Below are 19,326 nucleotides of genomic sequence, written 5' to 3'. Positions count from 1 at the left end.
AAATGCAATTTTCAAAGCATATCCAAACTCTCTGCAAGTTCTGAGGTATGTATTCAGAACTGTGGTTTCAGTTCAGTCCCATCTCCAGTGTGCACGTAAGCATCACCAGCATCCAATCCTCTACCAGAGATCTAATGTTTATTTATAACTCACATAGAAGCCCAAGTTACATGTTGTGCAGACACTGTCTCAATACCTGTATACACACCTGACCCCCATTGCCCCTCCTTAAAAGACTAAACTACAAGTAAATATTTTAATGACTCCTTTGGTTTTGTATTAGGCTATTGTTTTGGGAAACAGTCTATAGCTTTTATAATGTCCATCTTCCCCTTCCCCAAACACACTGTTTCCTGCCAATCATCCTGGAACACAGAGTGCTGGGCACTTAGACAGGATGTTTGTTTGCTAGAGCAGTGTAGCCAAGTTGCAGGCCTCAGCACTTACTTAGACTGAATTTCCAAGCACAAGAAAATGGCTTGAACAGTTATTTTAATACAGTTATAGAGTTGTTTATAATTCTAAAATAGCAACAGGTTATCTCCCTAGTGAGGAAAGACTGATGCTGAAACCATGAGTTCATGCCCTGAATAGTCTTAAGACCTTGGAAAAGTGGCACAGCTGATGTCAGATGGTGCTTCAAGGCTCCCACAAGAAGACTTGTATCTTTAAAGCATCTTTGGTAAGGTGCAGAATTAATTGTGGGATCCTCAGGCTGGAGAACCATTTTGTGACTTTCATGGAGTCACATCAGTCCCTGCCTAATAAATTAGGTCAGTGTTATCATGGTGGCTCTAAGCCACCATTATGTAAGGGCATCAAGTATTGACACATCATCAGAATGCAAACACGGCAGAGTACAGTCAGGATGTCGTAACATAAATACTCAATGGCTTGTTTTGCATTTAATATACTGTCACTTCCTTTTTTCTGACTTCTATGGTGCATGCATACAGTAACGTACTCTTCTCATAACACATCCTGTGAGCTGGCATTATGCCCTAGTATTAGCTTCCTGGATTCCATGTACCACAAGCAGTTTATCAACTTTACTCATTAAATTGTGGTTGGACTATCCTCTTTGGATGGAAAAAGTAGCGAAGTAGAATAAAGAAGGTGCTGATGACAGCCTACCCTATGGAGGAAGTTTAAGCAATCACTTATGTAGGGTTAAGTTACCAATAAAGGAGGATGTCAGGAAGGAGGATGGATATGGACTTCAGCTTGGGGCCTGTATACTGTGTTAAGTACCAAGTAAGGCCTCAGGCCATACACAGGAAGGACTACCTTTTTCGGTCTCCCAATTCATAGATGTTTGAAAGATGGGGAGTGATCCTCACAGCTCCTTTGCAGGCTCCTAAAACTCCTCAGTACTACCCCACACCCTTTGGCAGAACAGGGAGCATCCTCACAACCTGAGCTTCTCTCTTTCTCCCTGATGTCATGTGATACAAGAGGAAAACAACAGTCAGGCCAACCAATTCCATGAAACTATTTCTAGGACCCTCAAAAGCCACAGGCTGAGCCTGCAGTATGATTCTGAGAGATGCAAAATTAGGTTCAACACAAGAATTACATATGGCAAGATTGAAGCAGAGCTTAGAGAAGACATTTTTAAGACAGTTTCACTGCAGGCCAGGTCTTGGACCTGTATGCCCACAGTTTGGAAGCCTTGAGATCTACCAGTTTATCTATGTGTCCCATGGACCTGATAATGGGTCACTAACCTCCAAAGTGGCTAAATAGTTCTTATCCTGCTTTCTAGCATTTCTTCAGAAGTCAATTTATAGGATGTTTCTGCATACTGAACCCTTGCATAATGCAAGGGAAGGCAATGACTTTCAGAAACTTCAGGAGAGTGAGGAGGGTCATATTCTTCCCTGTATGAACACTCAACCAAAGAAATCTATGAGAAACACAGCTGCCAAGCTGTGAGATGAAAATGGATGGCCCAGGGATCAAAGACACCAAATCAAGTCTCTACAAATTAAAACAAAACCAAAATTAAAACAAAAAAACAGCCTACATTAACATAATTCTCGCCAAAAAACACTGCACTTATCATGCCTACTGAGAAGCCTCTTACCTGTTCCTTTAACTTTGGAGTGCATAGTATGCCATTGCTCTCCAGCTCAATACGTGGTCCAGCTGAAGGCCTGTGCCTCCTTTATCCAGAATGGGCCTAGAGGTTACAGCCACCTGAAATCCTACCCCGTAATTTACATCCCTCCAGGACAATCTGTGCTTATCAAAAATCATAGAAACAACTCATGCCATCAATGAATCTTATGGAAAGAATTACTTTAAAGGTTAAGGAACTGGAGCAGGACTTGGAAGAGCTATGTTTCGTTCCTAGCTTTGACACAGGCTTCCCATATGGCCTTGGTTAAGTCATTTAATTGCCTTTGTGCCAGTTTCCCTCAGTTGGTGAGGATAGTGATGCTTCCATTCTTCCGTCTGTTGAGTAGTTAGGCTGTAAGCTTTTGTTGGCAGGGGCTATGCATCTTCCTATCTGTTTGCATAATACCCAGCTCAATGGGCCATTCTCTCAGTCAGGGCCTCTAAAACGGTATATCATAAACCAACATGCTAGAGGCAGGCGATCTCATTGCAAAGCTGTCAGGACAAGTTAGAGATCAGAACATACTCTAAACCAATCATTTTCATTGCCTTGTGTAAAACTTGCCTTTCATACAGACTGCCTCAGACCATAAAAGGCTGGAGAAGATGAGAATAATGATAGTAGAAGGACAGAAATAAAATATTTTAAAAATTCAAAGTATAAGGGCCAATGCACTAGCAAAGCGTTCTTTTAATTATGTTTTTTATGTGCTTGTTTCTATTACATACTGACACTTCACAGAAGCTCTATAAATATCTGAAACTATAGATTAGTTAGATTAAATAGACAAACAGCTTTTTTCTGACTGTAGCTATCCATAAATACTGTCATAGGACCCTGAGGGATTTTCTTGCTGAAGACCCTAGAGGTCACTGTCCATATTGTTCTACCCAGGCACAATACCGTATAGATACCAAAAGCCATATGGAAGAGGTACTTCTTCACAGCTGCAGAGGAAACTGCTTTGCAGAACAGAAAACAGCAGAAATCGTAACACAGGCTTTACTTAGAGTTGAAAGGAAAGGCGCATACAAAATTTAAGCTGCAGATCTGAAATCTCATTTCAAAAATATGTTCATAAAGCGACAAGCTGTTGAAAATATTCTAATTGTCAGAATCAAGCTGTTACGATTCCATTTCACAGACCACACAATCAACAAAGAACGAACAAAAGAAACTGTCTCTTGAAGTAAACGGAGCCTTAAAAATAGCGTTTCTTTCGTGAATTTTGTTTTGTTCCTTACATAAGTTTTGGTGTTGTAAAATGTGGCACGTTTTGTACTGTATGTTCCCTCAGAAAGCCAAACAGAAACTTGTCATCATGGTTCTGAGAACACAAGGCCTCTCCTTTCTCATGTTTCAACTAAACAGTCTCCACTTGGGCTGAGGAACGTATCATATATCATAAATCACTCTCTGATAGATATTTGGCAGCTAGTCAGCACCCCAGGCTATGTAACATACAGTATGGAACATTTTTAAGGTGGAATCTAGATTTTGTAACTTAAAGACTTAATAGCTTCTCAAAACATTTTACTACTTCCTAGTACAAAAAAAATAGCCGAGAAAGCAGAATTCTCCATATGGTTTTAGGTTCTGAATAATACATGCACACAATAAGCCATGGAACTGTAAACCTGCGGGCTTTGTTCACTATAATGAAAATGAAAAAGAAAATTAGGGAGCATGATTGCAGCTAACCCCCTAAAACAGCCAAGTAGCAAGGAACTTCTAGAAAGCTGTTTTTTATCTGCTAGAAGTTTTAACTATTTCATTACCTCTGAGGTCAATTCACTCTCTCTCACATATTATCCAAAGCCAGGCATGGAATCCAAGAACATCTCAATTCTGCTTTCTAGGCTACAGTGCTAGAACATAATTTACATTATAGGATAATATTACACAGTCTAGTAAAGATGATGCAAGGTGGCAAAATGCTGTGCTCCAACAATAAAATTAGAAAGGTTTTCTCTGGATGCAACAGGGAGGATTGAGATTTTGGACATTTTATCCAATAGTTTCTAGCCTGCAGATCACATATAGTGCCTACTCCTACCTGTGTGGAAAATAGCCCAGAATTAAGATATTACTTTTCATAAATACATCACAACTGGGGATAATTAACCCTTTCATTACAATGTCTCCTTGACCCTGCCAGGGACATATCCTTTAGCGCAGCTCTATTTATTTTCAGGATAGCGACAGCTGTTAGGAAGCATATACTGACTCCCAACGTTATGCAAAAACTACTTTGCTGGGTTTACAAACATGTTACAGGTACTTATGGGGTCACTTGGTGTTTTTGGACATGCCCGAGCTTTTGCAGTGGACTTAGGCTGTGGAGTTCTTTAAAAGGCTGAGGGGAAACTGGGCAAAATGCACAGCATGTGGCCTGTAGAGAGGGTTTTAAGCAGCAGAGATGCAAGAACAAAAGAAAGTAACTGAACAAAACTACAGCAACTTAAATAGAAAATACATATTTCTTGAGGTTTTAAAGCAGCCAGTACAACTTGTTACACAAACACTTTTTCTGCGTGTTTGTTTTATTTAAGCTTTAGGTCTCATTAACCTTGGTGACTGAAAATAAAATTTGCACTACAATATGGCAGGGAAATGTTCTAATTGGACTGTGCCACCTTTGTTTGGTTTACTCACTGTTCTGGTAGACTTTTATTTTACTAATCACTACATTGTAATTCTTTTATTATTCAGTTACCACTTTATCTAAAATCTTATACCTAAATCCAGGAACTCACTGACCATCCAGTTTAAAAACAAGGACAGAGTATTTTACATCTCTGGTATCTGAAATACTGAAAATTGAAGCAAACATTTTGTAGATGAGTCCCTTGCACTTTGGTTTTCTGAAATTAAGCTGGACACCTTTGACAGCCAGTTCCACAGAGAGCGTTCCTAAAATGGCCGCTACAATAACACAAGCTGTTGCTACTTATTTTTAAATGTTCAACGCTGGCCAACAGGCTGAATATCAGCAGGGAAGTGCGTCTGCAGAACAACTGACACAAACGTTTTACAAAAAAAAATCATGTTCCGTTTTTCCTCTGCTTTTGCTTTAGAACTTCTGTTCTCCAGGAGCGCAGCCTATTAACTTATGTATCAGGAGATCAAAACCCAGTGCTAATTATTTTGTATGCCTCCCCTCCCTGTCGGCTCTTGTTGGGGGGCAAGAGTGGGGGGGTGCTCTAGCCCCTGGCTCCAAGGAGCAGATTTGGGGGGTGAGGCCAGCAGATTGGGGGGGGCAAGGACCCCACTGTTCCCCTCTGCCTCCAAGGCAAGGGGGGGTGGGGCCTGGCCCCCCATCCCCTCAGTCCCCACTGTCATGGTGGCGCTTCACCATCTGTCCTGTCTATCTAGAGCACCCCAATTGACTGCCAAGACAGCCAGTCAGAGCATGAATAAAGCATTATGGACAGACAGACAGACAAAGGCTTTTATAATATTAGAATGATGTGATGGTGTAATTAAAGAGTGTTTTAACACGTGCTCTGGAGGTAGGGTAGGATTCAATTAGAGTGGCTCCGAGAGCTGCTCTAATTAAAGCACCGACAGCGTCTTGTGTATCAGCACCCCTGCGCTTCAAACAAGCTTTAGTTAAAGTGCCCCTGCCACAATGTTGAAGCACAGTGATGCTGAAACATGAGATGCAGAGGCTGGCTGAAGCATGCTAATTAGTCATTACAGTGCGTCAAAGCAGCCTCCCTGCACATGTAGAAGCATGCCCTGGTTTTATCCCAATATACTCACCAGGATTAGAATTAGGAACAAACACCTATTCTTAAATTTAGAATTCCTAGACTTTTGTGAGCTTGACTGTGCAAGCTTAACTTTTAGGCCTTGATGGCTAGAGTTGCCCTGCCCTGCTGAAAACTTACTGCTGGCTGTGACTATGGACTACAAATCCCAGAGGCACCTGGAAGCTGGAAGAAGAAGCAACAAGCAACTGTGCCGAGTCCTGTTACTGTGATTGTGAACTGCAAATCCCAGAGCCCTCGGGGACAGCATGAAGAGGAAGTAAACACACAGCCCACACTAGCTATGTGCCAGAAAGCCATGCTTTAGCACCCTCCCCCCCCCCCCCCCCAAGCTTCCGGCCTCAGCTACTATAGGCATGTGGCTGCATTACCTGAATCAAAAGTGAATGTCTGTCCATTTGTTTCTCAGCTTAATCTCTGCAGTTTAGACTAACCAGCAAAGACTGAATCAATTCAGCCTTGGGCTTTTTGACTGTCTGTATTTATCCTATATTAAATGTATTTATATTCTATAAACGCAGCATACCAGACTGATAGAACCTAACAGGTAGAGATTCAACTTCAAAGCTCACTGACATCAGTGAAATAACTCTTATTCAGTGGACTTCAGATCAGATCTGTACTGAAGAACTCTATTCTCTCTCCATTCCTCTATTTTAATAGGTTGAGAGCCTGACTATTTCCCAGTGTTATAGTTAAGTAATTCTTATAACTTCCTCCCTTGCTGAGGTTCTACATCAGTGGTAACTTCTAAACAAAAAGTGACTCAAACCTTACTCATTTAGAACAGGTGACACACATTAGAAAATTTTACTCAAACTGCACATATACAGCCACCTAGGGCTGAAGGCCTCTCCCAATGAACTCAAGTCTTTGCTCATATCTATTCATAGTGGGGAGAAGAGCCTAGCATCATCCTTGAAATGGAACACCCTAGTCTATGTTTCCCTCTTGACTACTCTAGAATCCGTAGAAGAGCTAATATTAAGAGCAAGTTATGCAGAAGTCATAAGTCTTTTGCCAAAAATCATCAGGTATGGAAGTCAGATGGGAGGTGGTGTGGAAGATACCCCAAAACCTTCAGACTTCTGGGCATGGGTAAAAATAGACATTTTGGATACCTATACATATGCACAAAGGCTGCTGTACATGTTATATTGGAGCAGACTTGATTAATCAAGTTGCTGCACACCAGCCAGCCTCCATGTCTCATGTACCAGTGTCCCCATGCTTCAAAATGGTGGTGGGAGCTCTATCTAAAGCTCGTCGAACAAGCACATATATAGATGCTCTTCAGTATGCTGGGCTGAATAGCAAGGTATGGAAAAGGATCTCTTTAAAATGGTTGCTTGTTTGTGCCCATTCAAATACCATATTTACTTGAAACCAAGGCAAGTTTTTTTCCCAGTCAGTATGGGGGGCCCTCATCTTAGATGTGAGTACAAGTATGTCGGGGGGGGGGGGGAGGGGGGTAGCAGCTATGCCTCCAACTCTGACCCAGAGCCAAAAGAAAGAGTTGGAGTTGAAGCCTCTGCTCCCCATCCCCACCACCTTCCCCCTGCCTTTTCCTTCCCACCCCCACCCTTGCAACTGCTGCTTACCTTCCTGTCATAGCTCTGGTTCCAGGTAGGACCCCACTCCAGCCTGGGGCACAGAGCACATGCTGCCTCCAGCCCCAACCTAGCCATGAAGGTGCAGTGGCAGCAGCCCAGAGCTAAGTGAAACTATCTCTTGTTAGAATTGCATCCCATTCTGCTATGTCAAGAAAGTGTAGGTGTGTCTGAGCATACCTATAAGCTTTAGGCTTTTGTGACACTTTACTATTTCCCTAAAAATATCTAGGCACCTCCAAGGTTAGGAAGCAACTGAATAGAAGCTTCAAAGATCTAAATGTTGGCCCTAGCTTCCTATAGTACTCATCCTTTTGTAGATCTAAGGTGTTTAAGTGGTCCTGAAAATCCCACTAGGTGCCTACCTTCATCTGTCAGGCACTTAACTATTTTTTTTATTTATTTATTTTTTTTTAAGGCTGATGTTTTAAAGACTACTAAAAAATGAAGTACCCAGTGTCACAGAAAGTAACTCTCTAAGGATCCTTTTGAAAAGTCCAGGTGAAGTCTAAGTAAGTTTGTAGCTGGAAAGTATTCATACAGTTATATCTTCAGCTCCCAACCTGGAATAAAACAGAACAGACACTTCTCCCCAAGCTGTCCTTGAACGTATTCAGTTCAAACCTCTTTTTGGGGACTGTTGCTATTAGTACTAAAATAAAATCAGCAGGCTTACAAGTGAATATACTACAATTATGAACTCTGAATTTTGATTAAGTGTCCCATTTAGCTTTAATTCCTTTTCCCCCCACATAATATCTAATCAGGAATGCCTGAAAATATATCCATGAGAGAAGAGAAAGCGATGTTTATTACTGAGGCAGAGTCATTCAAAGTGTTAAATACTGTCTTCTTTGTCTCCAAAAGAGCAGCCTTGGTGACTAAAATAGACTTGATTTTTTTTCAGCATGCTTCAGTATTAATTATAAAATAGGCTGTATAAAAGGAAGAAGCTGACAGGCTAATAAGAGTTCTGAGCACTGCTGGTCTCTAGTATAATTTATTAGCCATACTGTGAATTATTAAACAAAAATAGTAACACTGCATTTACAGCAGTAAGGCTACATAAGGATGTTTCAGAATCTCCCTCAAGTCATGGGAAGAACAAGTCTCTTGTCACCCATAATATATCAAAATAGGACAACTTGGTCCAACCACAATATGACTCAGGAGAAGCTGCTCGTATGTTTATTTCTTTCAATGCCATAAGTTAGCCAGGAGTGCACCTAAAATCTGAAATGTATAACTGAGGTGTTGACTCCTAAGCTAAAGTCTCACTGTTTCCTGAATAGTTATTACTCATCTTCACAAGGGGGATTTCAGCCAACTGTGTCCAAGCTATGGGAACACTTGCTATGAGTCAATATTCACTTGACATAATAAGAGATACTGGAATCCTGTCCACACATGAGATGCATAATTCAAGGAAGAGAAACCTCAGTGCCAGGAATCCAGTTTACTCCGCTGAAAGTTTAGTGTGATAAATTCTTAATAATAGTAAAGTTCCAACAAATTCAGCTCATCTCTTGGGGAGAAAGGGATGAGGAAGGCCGTCTGGCTGCAGATAGTGTTTGAGGTGCCAGCATTTCTAGGAAAGGGATCTGTGAACCTACCAAGCCATAGCATGCTTCAGGGAATATGAGTGACTTTCATGCAGGATATGAAGATTCTGAATGCTCTACCATATTTGGAAGTATTCCAATTACACAGGAATTCCTGTAACATCTCTACAGTAGCTATGACTTCTTATTTAATTCAAGTTGAGATTTAGCAAAGTAGCCTAACACCCCAGAATGTTACCGATCCCATTTTCTCTTTAATGCAGTTATAGAATGAAGGTGGTTAAGTTGTAGATGAAAGAAACTGACTGTGTTTATTCTATTTTTGGTCTTAGTTAAAATTTATCAGGTTGTTTATCACCACAGACAGTATGTGGGATGCTGGATTTTGAAGGCCAGTGTTGAATACATCAAATGATTTTTTCCTTCTTGACTCCCTTTTGTTCTGGAGATTGGCTCTATCAACATTACAGTCAACAATGCTCTCCTTCAAAAACAGCATTTTTTATGAACAACACGACAAATGAACAATGTGAACAGGAAGATGCAGGGAAGTCATTTTTAAAAGACCCATCATTAGGGGACAGAAATTCAATGTACGACACTTCCAAATTTAATTTACTGACTTCTGTGGATGGGATAGCTCAGGGCTTAGTATGATTGCAATTAACAACTAGCTCCAACTGACATTGGATGAAACTTGTGAAGACCTGATAAAGGGCCTGTATAAAATCAGTTAGTGGTTTTGGCCTAGTTCTTAGAGAGAATGTGTTCTACATTACCAAAAAAAACCCCTCAATTACTCACTAATTGAAAAGCTCTTCAATGGTCATGCATTAGATGCATAATGTCAAAGATCTTAGAAAACCTCCTAGTGACTCACTGGGCAAGTTCTACTCAATTCCATGTCAAACTGAGACATATCTGTGAAGGAAACTTGCTTGTACTGATACTGCTCTGGGGATTAACAGTCTCCAGAGCTGATCATTTGATACCTTTAATGAAAGATAATCTCACTTTTGAAAAGTAAAAGTCATCCTACTGATTTGGAACATCCATGCCCTAGCACCATGTTGGGTATTTAAGAGGAACCCATAAGCAATCCAGTTTTGAGATTTGATACAGACTCATCTGTTAGCTTCAGCTTGCCATTTCAACACTCACACAAGGCTATTTGTAACCAACTGACCATACTGTTGTATTTGTGAAAATACATTGGGAATTTTGCCCAGAAAGTTCTGACTATATATTAACACACAGTCAGAATTCCAAATAGTGAGAATGCAAAATCTTTACAGTTATTGAAGAAACCCACAGTTTATAATTTTTTTTTTATTGGCTGATGAGGAAGAAGCGACTTGACCAGATTCCTGAGGGAAAGATAGCCTGTCATATTTGCTGATATTTATTTATAAAGAAGCACTTGGGATGATACATTTTGTGCAATCCACGCTGATCCTGCTTTGAGCATAATGAACAGAAACTGAATTTCAGGAATTCATTTGAAACCAAAGACATGAACAGCAGAAGGGAGATTTTCTTCACTGCATTCATTGTTTTTTCCTCTTAGTTATTTAAAACTTCCTTTATAATTATGATTGCATATTTTAGCGTCATGCATCTGGTCCTCTCTCTCTCCCCCCATTTGTTTCCCTATTCCCGAGGTAATTACATTTTGACAAAAATTTATTGAGACATCTGTTTTTTGCTTCAGATCTCCAGGTCATTCTGTGACTAACAGCAGCAGAGCACAGCACAGCCATTCTCACTGAGGAGGAGGCTGTAGCAGCCAAACAATTGATGGCCAGATCGGGGGGGATCTCAGTGTTGATCTGCCAGTTGATTTAAGGTGGAAAGTGGAAGGAAAAAGCAGGAGGAAAAGAATCCTTCCAATAATGCCATTCTACTAATGGTTATAGCTCATTTCTAAAGACCCCAACCTCCCCACCAAAAACTATGCCCCTCCCACTCACCCCACACCCCCCACAAAAAATCCCAAAACCCAGCAGTTCCAGCAAGCAATCACTCCGTCTGTCAGGAAGGTCAGGAAGTGCTGAATTAGTGCAGCTAGGGACAGACAAGCCTGGCAGAAGTAGGAGGAATTTTTAATAGCCCAATGAGCAGAATCCAGATTAAAGCATTTGCAGGTTGGCATCCAGGATTAAAATAATTCACAGGGGGGATGGGGCCATGTAGCCAAACATGCAGCCCATATGTTTGAAACTACTGTCATCCAGCATGGGACTCATTTAAAGCATCAGGTCCAGCAAGCAGGAGTAGTTTGTAGTGCCTTGTGCAAAACCTGAGATTGTGGGGCTTAACATATATTGGCAAAATGCATATTAAAAAAAAGATGCAATTAAATTTGGGAAGGGAAGAGAAATAAATTTGAACCTAGATGTTTTGTATTTACAATTGGCAGGTCTCAGAGTTTCTGACTGAAGGGTAATAATAGTTTTTCAATATTTTGTGAAGAACAGTGAAACGGACTGGATAGATGCTAACTGGGCAGTAAGCATTAGGGGCTATAGGCTCTACAGGCAGGATAGAGAAGGAAGGAAGGAAGGGAGGGGGTGTGGCTCTCTATGTCAAAGAGCAATACACATCCTCTGCCAGCAAAATGGGGTCAGAGGAGGGGCAAGCTGAAGTGCTCTGGGTCAAGATACAAAGGGGCCAGGGGGAGAGGGATTTAACGGTGGGGGTCTACTACAGACCCCTCCAACCAAGGGGAGGAGCTGAACCGGGAATTTTCAGGTCAGCTTGCAGAGGCACTTAAGGCAAGGGATGTAGTTGTCATGGGTGATCTAAATTACCCGGACATCTGCTAGGAGGAGCAGTCAGCCAGGTCGGACCATTCCAGGAGGTTCCTGGCCGAGATACAGGACCTCCACATAACCCAGGAGGTGCACAGTCCCACCAGAGGAAATGCCCTGTTGGACCTGGTCCTGGCCACAGGCAATGATCTGGTAAGGGGGCTCCAGGTCCTTGACCACCTGGGTGATCACGATCATCGCCTGCTGGAATTCATCATCCAGCACAGGGTGACAAGGGCCTGCAGCAAGGCGGTAGCCCTAGACTTCAAGAGGGCCAGCTTCAAAGAGTTGAGGAGATTGGTGGGAGAGGCGCTGGGGTTCTCAAGGGCAGGGGAACTCAGTGTCCAAGAAGAGTGGTCGTTCCCTAAGGAGACGATACTCAGGGCCCAAGGGGTGATGATCCCAACAAGAAGCAAGGGGGGCAAGAGTGCCCAAAAGCCTCCCTGGATCACCAAGGATGTCCGGGAATCCCTGATTGCCAAAAAAGCGGCATACACTCGGTGGAAGGGGGGGGCGATCTCCAAAGAAGAGTATACCTCCACTGCTCGGGCCTGTAGGGGGGCTGTTAGGAAAGCTAAGGCGGACATAGAGCTAGGACTACCATCCAAGATCAAAGATAATAAAAAGTGCTTTTTCAAATACATAGGGAGGATGAAGAAGGCGCCGGGAAATGTGGGGCCTCTGCAAGATATGCTGGGCAATCTGGTGGTTGCGCCCGAGGAGAAGGCAGACCTCTTTAACAAATTCTTCACCTCCGTTTTCTTGTGCAGGGACTGGGACTCCCCTACCGTGATTCAAGAGGGACTCGAGGGGAACGCCTCCAGACCTAAGGTTGAGAAGGACCAGGTTAGAGTGCTTCTGGAGGGGCTGGATGTGTTCAAATCAGCAGGTCCAGATGCTCTCCACCCCAGGGTGTTGAGGGGTTATTGCAGGGCCCTTGGCATGGCTTTACAAGCGCTTGTGGTGCTCGGGCCAGGTGCCAGATGATTGGAAGATAGCCAATGTTGTCCCCATCTTTAAAAAAGGGAGGAGGGAGGGCCTATAGTTGCCCAGGTCCATCAGTCTTACCTCAATCCTGGGGAAACTCTTTGAGAAGATCATCAAGGAGCACATCTGTGATGGCCCGGCATCGGGGATGATGCTCAAGGACAACCAGCACAGTTTCATTAGGGGCAGGTCACGTCAGACCAACCTGGTTGCATTTTACGATCAGGTCACAAAAGCATTGGACGCAGGTGTCACCGTGGATGTAGTCTTTCTGGACTTCAGCAAGGCCTTTGACACTGTTGACCACCCCATCCTCATTAAAAAACTAGGCGACTGTGGCAGCAATGCCTACACAGTCAGATGGATTGTGAATTGGCTGAAGGGTCATTCTCAGAGAGTGGTGGTGGATGGGTCATATTTGACCTGGGGGGAAGTGGGCAGTGGAGTCCCCCAAGGCTCGGTCCTTGGGCCCGCGCTGTTCAATTTCTTTATCAGCGATTTGGACGACGGGGTGAAAAACAACCTGTTCAAATTTGCTGATGATACCAAAATTTGGGGTGAGCTGGGCACATTAGCAGAGAGGGAAAGACTGCAGCAAGACCCGGATAGGTTGCAGGGCTGGGCTAACAAAAACAGGATGCGTTTCAATACTGACAAGTGCAGGGTGCTGCACTTGGGCAGTAGTAACCAGCAGCACACTTATAAGATGGGAAACTCCCTTCTCAAGAGCATGGTGGCAGAAAGAGATCTTGGAGTCATTATGGACTCCAAGATGAGCATGGGCTGATAATGCGAGGTCACAGTCAGTAGGGCTAACCAGACCTTGTCGTGCATCCACAGATGCATCTCAAGCAGGGCCAAGGAGGCGATTCTCCCCCTCTACGTGACACTGGTCAGGCCACAGCTGGAGTACTGTGTTCAGTTCTGGGCACTGCACTTCAGGAGAGATGTGGACAACATTGAGAGGGAGGGCCACCCGCATGATCCGGGGAGAGCAGGGCAGACCCTACAATGAGAGTCTACAGGACCTGAACCTGTTCAGCCTTCACAAGAGAAGGTTGAGGGGGACCTGGTGACCATCTATAAACTCACTAGGAGGGACCAGAAGGGTTTGGGGGAGACCTTGTTTCCCCTAGCGCCCCCTAGGATAATGAGGAATAACGGCCACAAGTTGTTGGAGAGTAGGTTTAGATTAGACATCCGTAAGAACTACTTCAAAGTTAGGGCGGTTAGGATCTGGAACCAACTTCCAAGGGAAGTGGTGCTGGCTCCTACCCTGGGGGTCTTTAAGAAGCAGCTTGATGCCTACCTGGCTGGGGTCATTTGAGCCCAGTTTTCTTCCTGCCCAGGCAGGGGGTTGGACTTGAAGATCTACAAGGTCCCTTCTGACCCTACTTCTATGATGGTGGTGTACATTTCCTACCTCATACGCCACCACAATAACAACCAGGTTTAGATAAATTTCATTTTAGGCTTCTCAAAACTAAACTTCTGCTGACCTGTCACTTGTGCTCACTGGTGTTTGATTTGGAACAGGAGTCATTACAAAAGCTGCAAATATTAAAACAAACCTTACAGTTTATTAACTTGAAAACTCATTTTAGCTTAACTCCATGTGTAGGAGACATGGGCAAATCTAGAATTTTTAAAAGGGGGGTGCAGATGGTGGTGTCCATCATCACATATAAAACACGTTTCTCCAGTTAAAAATGGGCTAGAAGCTCTAGGGGCTTAGAGCTTCTAGTCATTCAATCATTTTATGGTTATAGCAAAAACAAATATAACTTCATTAAAATCAGTTTGAAACAATCCACAGGGCTGTAGAATAGGACCTTCCTAACCAGGAACAGACAACAGAATGGCAGAACAAAGGCTAGCTTGACTGGTGAATATCAAGACCATTAAACAGACAAGACCGTCTTTAACACCTGTGGAATGAAGAGGTCTGAAAGGATCAGGTAAATGATAATGAGCTATAAAGTCAGATGCCTCCCTCCACACGGCTTGACTAGAAATGCTACTGCTGCTGCCCCTGAAAGTTGGTATTAAATTCTGTAGGGAGCAGGCATCAAAGGAGGATGCAAGCACACCAGTGCACCCCCTTGGATTTGCCTCTAGTTAGAGAAGTGATTTTCAGCTACGCTACAAGACTCTTAGCCCCAAGAGCCAATCACTCAAACCAGTGAAATACCAGGTTTAAAATATTATATCAGCAAAACTAACTCTTTTTGTTTCATCACAACTTAAAAGGCAGGAGACTGTTTCTGAAGTCTCTCCCTGAAATACCAATGCCACAGCAAATGAAACGCTTTAAGAGACTGCACTGCCCTTTACAAAATGGATGCTGTCCCCCTATACAAGAGTATTTTCATTCTAGATTGTCTTGTAATGCAGGTTTAGAAAGAAAGCAGTACTATGTGAGTGAGGGAGAACACATCTTGCTCAGTTACCTTCTGCATGTGAATGGAAACAAGATGGCAGCTGCCTCTGCAACAGAGTGCAGCATAGAGAAAATAGAAGGACCACATAGTCATAGAAAACAGAAGGACTACAGTTGCATACAATAAACACAATACCAGGGAGACCATGTGCCATGTTATTTATAACAGCCCTTTTTTCTTTTTTTCTTTTTTACTGAATCGGACCCTCACTCTTTTGGAGTTCAAAAATGAAGTCACTTAGACATGGCTAGTGGACAATGAAAGGAGAAAAGTAGTGCTCAAAGCCCACTTGTGCGCACTCCTTTCCCACTGATGCCTCAGGCATCCTCATTTAAAATCAAAGAAAAATCCCTGATTGCCACACTATTTCAATGTTAAATATAAGTCCATCAGGATAAGAGATGTCCCTTAGTTTTTAGATGCACTCTTGTCAGTGCATTTACACTTACCTTTGTTGTAATACCCTCCCTGTAGATTCAAGCCCAGTTGGGCATCTTTTGTTATGTCCAGTGCACATTCACACAAAACAGCCTGATTCTAAGAATCTGAATGTGTTTAGGAGGGTTAGTACCATTATCATTATCATCATCATTATTGCATCTTTGTGGAAACACACACACCCTGAAGGTCTTGAGGCAGCAGCTGTACGTAGGGTACATAGAAGAGTAAGCACAGGGCCCATTGCCAAATGCTGTTCCATTCATTCACCTAAACACTGACCTTGAAAAATTGCCCTTTATGGGATGTGATGAGGTGTGAATTCAATCTCCATCTTCACTTCCTTTCTGTCATTTTGTGATCATACACTGCCAGCTGTGCCAAACCACATCAATTGGACCAGTAGTGGGTTTGACTTTGCCCTCTGGAGGTTAGCTCAAGAGTCCTCGGAAACTCATTTCAGGTGTAGAGTTCATTTCATTCTCAGCTGAGATCACTAAGATGAGAGGGGCAGAGTATCAGCTGCATGACATCATCTGCATGGCTTAAGGAAAGTGATTGCTGAGAGAAGCTTATTTTTTTTAAAAACACACACACAACAAAATAAGACCTAAGCTTGATTTTCCTCCATTAAATTCTACCCTCCCCTCCACCCCAATTAAATTTTCTGGATGCACAGACCTGATGACCCAAACCAATTCTATTTAAGCTCATTTTGAGTGCTTAGGGAAAAAATACTCCTTAATTTTCCTTGTGTTAAGAGAATCAAATGCAGTCTATTTAGCTTCATCAAATCACTGACAATGGGCATTGATAAAGGGGATGGAAAGTATGTAGGACAAAGGAAGAGCCAAAAATCCTACACTTCATATTAAAGCCAGATGTTTTGCTGGCTGCTCAGATTTGATAAATGTTACAATGATAATGACCACTGTATAGTGGTAATTTTATCTCATAGACCCATTCATGTATTTTTTCATGGTGTCAGTCAAGCAGCCAAAATGTATGCTGTTTATTACAACACAAATGCTTCTGTAAATGTTTAATGTGTACTCTTATTTATGGGCTCCTATATGTTGCTGAGGCTTAATGCATTTGTTTACGCCACCTTTGCTATGGCAACAAACAAAAGGCATTTTGATTCTTGAATTAATAACACTTGAATCAGGATTGTGATTCAACAAGGGCTATTCAAACAGTATGAGTAAACACAGTGTTTTACTTTAAGCCAATTAATAGAACAGCAAGGCTTCCCCTTAAGTGTTTAAAATTGCTCTGTTTTCACAGGTAACAATGTTCAGTAGGTCTTTGGGATATTATTTGGAATGCAGTTAGCAAAAGTAAATATACATGCTGCTATTTTACATCAAACAATTGTGCAGTTGCACAATTCATTAGAGGTGACCTGCAACATTGTTTTTTTGGAAAGAAGATTAACCCTATAATTATGCACTCAAAACTCTAACAGCAATTTTAAGAAGGTGTTCAGTGACTGTTATTCTAAAGTCCTGTCCCCCCCCCCAACACACTTTTTTAAGCATCTCCTACAATCACCCTCTGTTTGATTCAGCTTCTGCTGGGAAACCCTGGAAACATGTTACCCTTTGACATCACAAGTAAGACTGAAGTCTGCTAAGGAATGGAGCTCTCCTATAGGGAAACAGGGAAGGGGGAGGGGGATCATACTTATTCATGTATTCTAAGATAACATTCTAAACTTGTCTCTCACAATTCAAAGAGACCTGCCCAGAGGCCAAGTTCCTGCATTCATTATTGAGGAAAGTGTTTAAAAGCAACAACAGCAGCAGCACACCCACAAAGATTTATTTATTGGTTTGTGTCTCCTACCTGAAAGGATTAAAGTACTATATAAGATATACACCGTATACTCTTAGAGACATCCAAATTAAATATAAGATGTACATTGTGGGTAAGAAATTGAAAGAGTAGCATACTTCCTACCTTTCCAGTTTCCGGATCCTGTGGCTGCTCTAACATGCACCACCTGCTAATGGTCCCAAGGGACTAAATGGAATCACTACAGTATCCTGGCCCCATCTTCTTTTGGATGTGTCAAACACAAGGGGTGGGTGTGCCTCTTATGCCAATCATAGGCACTACTACATCATTTACCCTTACTGGAATGACCCTCAGGGGGCTGGATAAATGCCATGTCTTTAGTCAGATGGCACTGGGAACACTTTCCCACAAGCATGCATGTGTAGTTTGTGGCACTGCAAATCACACGCGGCACACAAGCACATATTTGCCGCACTGCTAATTTGCAGCACACTGCATTTTTTTGACACAAAGAGATCCTGTGTTAAAAGCACCCCTACTAAATAAAGCAGCACAGTGCACACAGCAGTAATATGTACTGCCAGTAACAGTGCCTGGCCAGCCAGAGCCATACTCTGGCTGTGGGCAAGGCTCTGAGTGGCTGGCTCAGCACCACTGCCGCCCTGGGAAGCCCCCAGAACCCCAGGTAAAGCTGCTGGGGTCACCCCAGGTGCTGATCCCAGCCTTCCCTACCCTACCTGGTGCAATTTGTAATGTGCCAGGGTGCAATTTGTATGTGCAAGGGTGTGCCCAGGAACAAATAGCAGTGACACAACTATGTGCCATTGCTATTTGTCCCGTGGGCGGCTTCAATTACCTGGACATCACTTGGGAGGAACACTTGGCTAAGTCAGATTGGTTGCATTGCTTCCTGTCCTGTATTGAAGATCTCTGTCTGACTTAGGAAGTGCACAGAACAACCAGAGGTAATGCTCTCCTAGACTTGGTCTTGGCCAAAGGAGATGATCTGGTGAGCAAATTGAGTATAGAGGGTAGCCTGGGTGACAGCAACCACAAGACCATCACGTTCACTGTCCATCACAAGGCAGGCAAATCAATTAGCAGGGTTGAATGTTTGGACTTCAAAAAAGTGAATTTCAACAAGCTCAGGGCCATAGAGGGGGAAGTACTGCAGGACCAGGGACGGAAAGTGAAAGGAGTGCATGAAGAATGGTCGTTCTTCAAGGACATGATCCGCAAAACACAGAAGTCCATTCCCATGCAGAGGAAAGGTAGCAGAAGGGCTGGTAAGCCCTCCTGGCATAATAGGGCTATCATGGTCCTCTTGAAAAAGAAGAAAGAGGTGTACAAACAATGGAAGCTTAGGACAGTCCCCGAGGAGGACTATACAACAGCAGCTCACATTTGTAGGGAGAAGATTAGAAAGGCTAAGGCAGTGACTGAATTTAAACTGGCAACAGAAATCAAGGACAATAAGAAGTCCTTCTTTAGGTACGTAGGGAACAGGAGGAAAACAAGTGGAAGCATAGGGCCACTGCTTAACAACTCAGGACAGCTGGTTACTGATACTCGAGAAAACTGAACTCCTGAATGACAACTTTGGAATGACCATTTTCCTACTGTTGACATTGAGCTAGTGCGTGATCAGTTAGAAAAGTTAGACATTTATAAGTCAGCACGACCAGATAAACTTCATCCAAGAGTTCTGAAGGAGCTGGCCAAAGTCATCGCAGGACCTCTGGCAAAACCCTTCCAAAACTTGTGGCACTCAGGGGAGGTCCTT

The 19,326-nt window shown here is 42.8% G+C and overlaps 1 long non-coding RNA gene across 1 annotated transcript in view; it reads right to left on the bottom strand.

Annotated features, from left to right (window-relative positions):
• The window catches only part of LOC109282302 (uncharacterized), a 63,528-nt gene that overhangs the window by 30,212 nt on the left and 13,990 nt on the right, over positions 1–19,326 (bottom strand). The window contains exon 2 of the long non-coding RNA XR_002089240.2: positions 16,026–16,239. This is a non-coding gene — a long non-coding RNA (uncharacterized LOC109282302). The remainder of the gene's footprint in view (positions 1–16,025; positions 16,240–19,326) is intronic.

Source organism: Alligator mississippiensis, chromosome 3 (assembly GCF_030867095.1).
Source record: "Alligator mississippiensis isolate rAllMis1 chromosome 3, rAllMis1, whole genome shotgun sequence".
Lineage (NCBI taxonomy): Eukaryota > Metazoa > Chordata > Crocodylia > Alligatoridae > Alligator > Alligator mississippiensis.
This window is presented reverse-complemented; position numbering and strand designations above follow the sequence as displayed.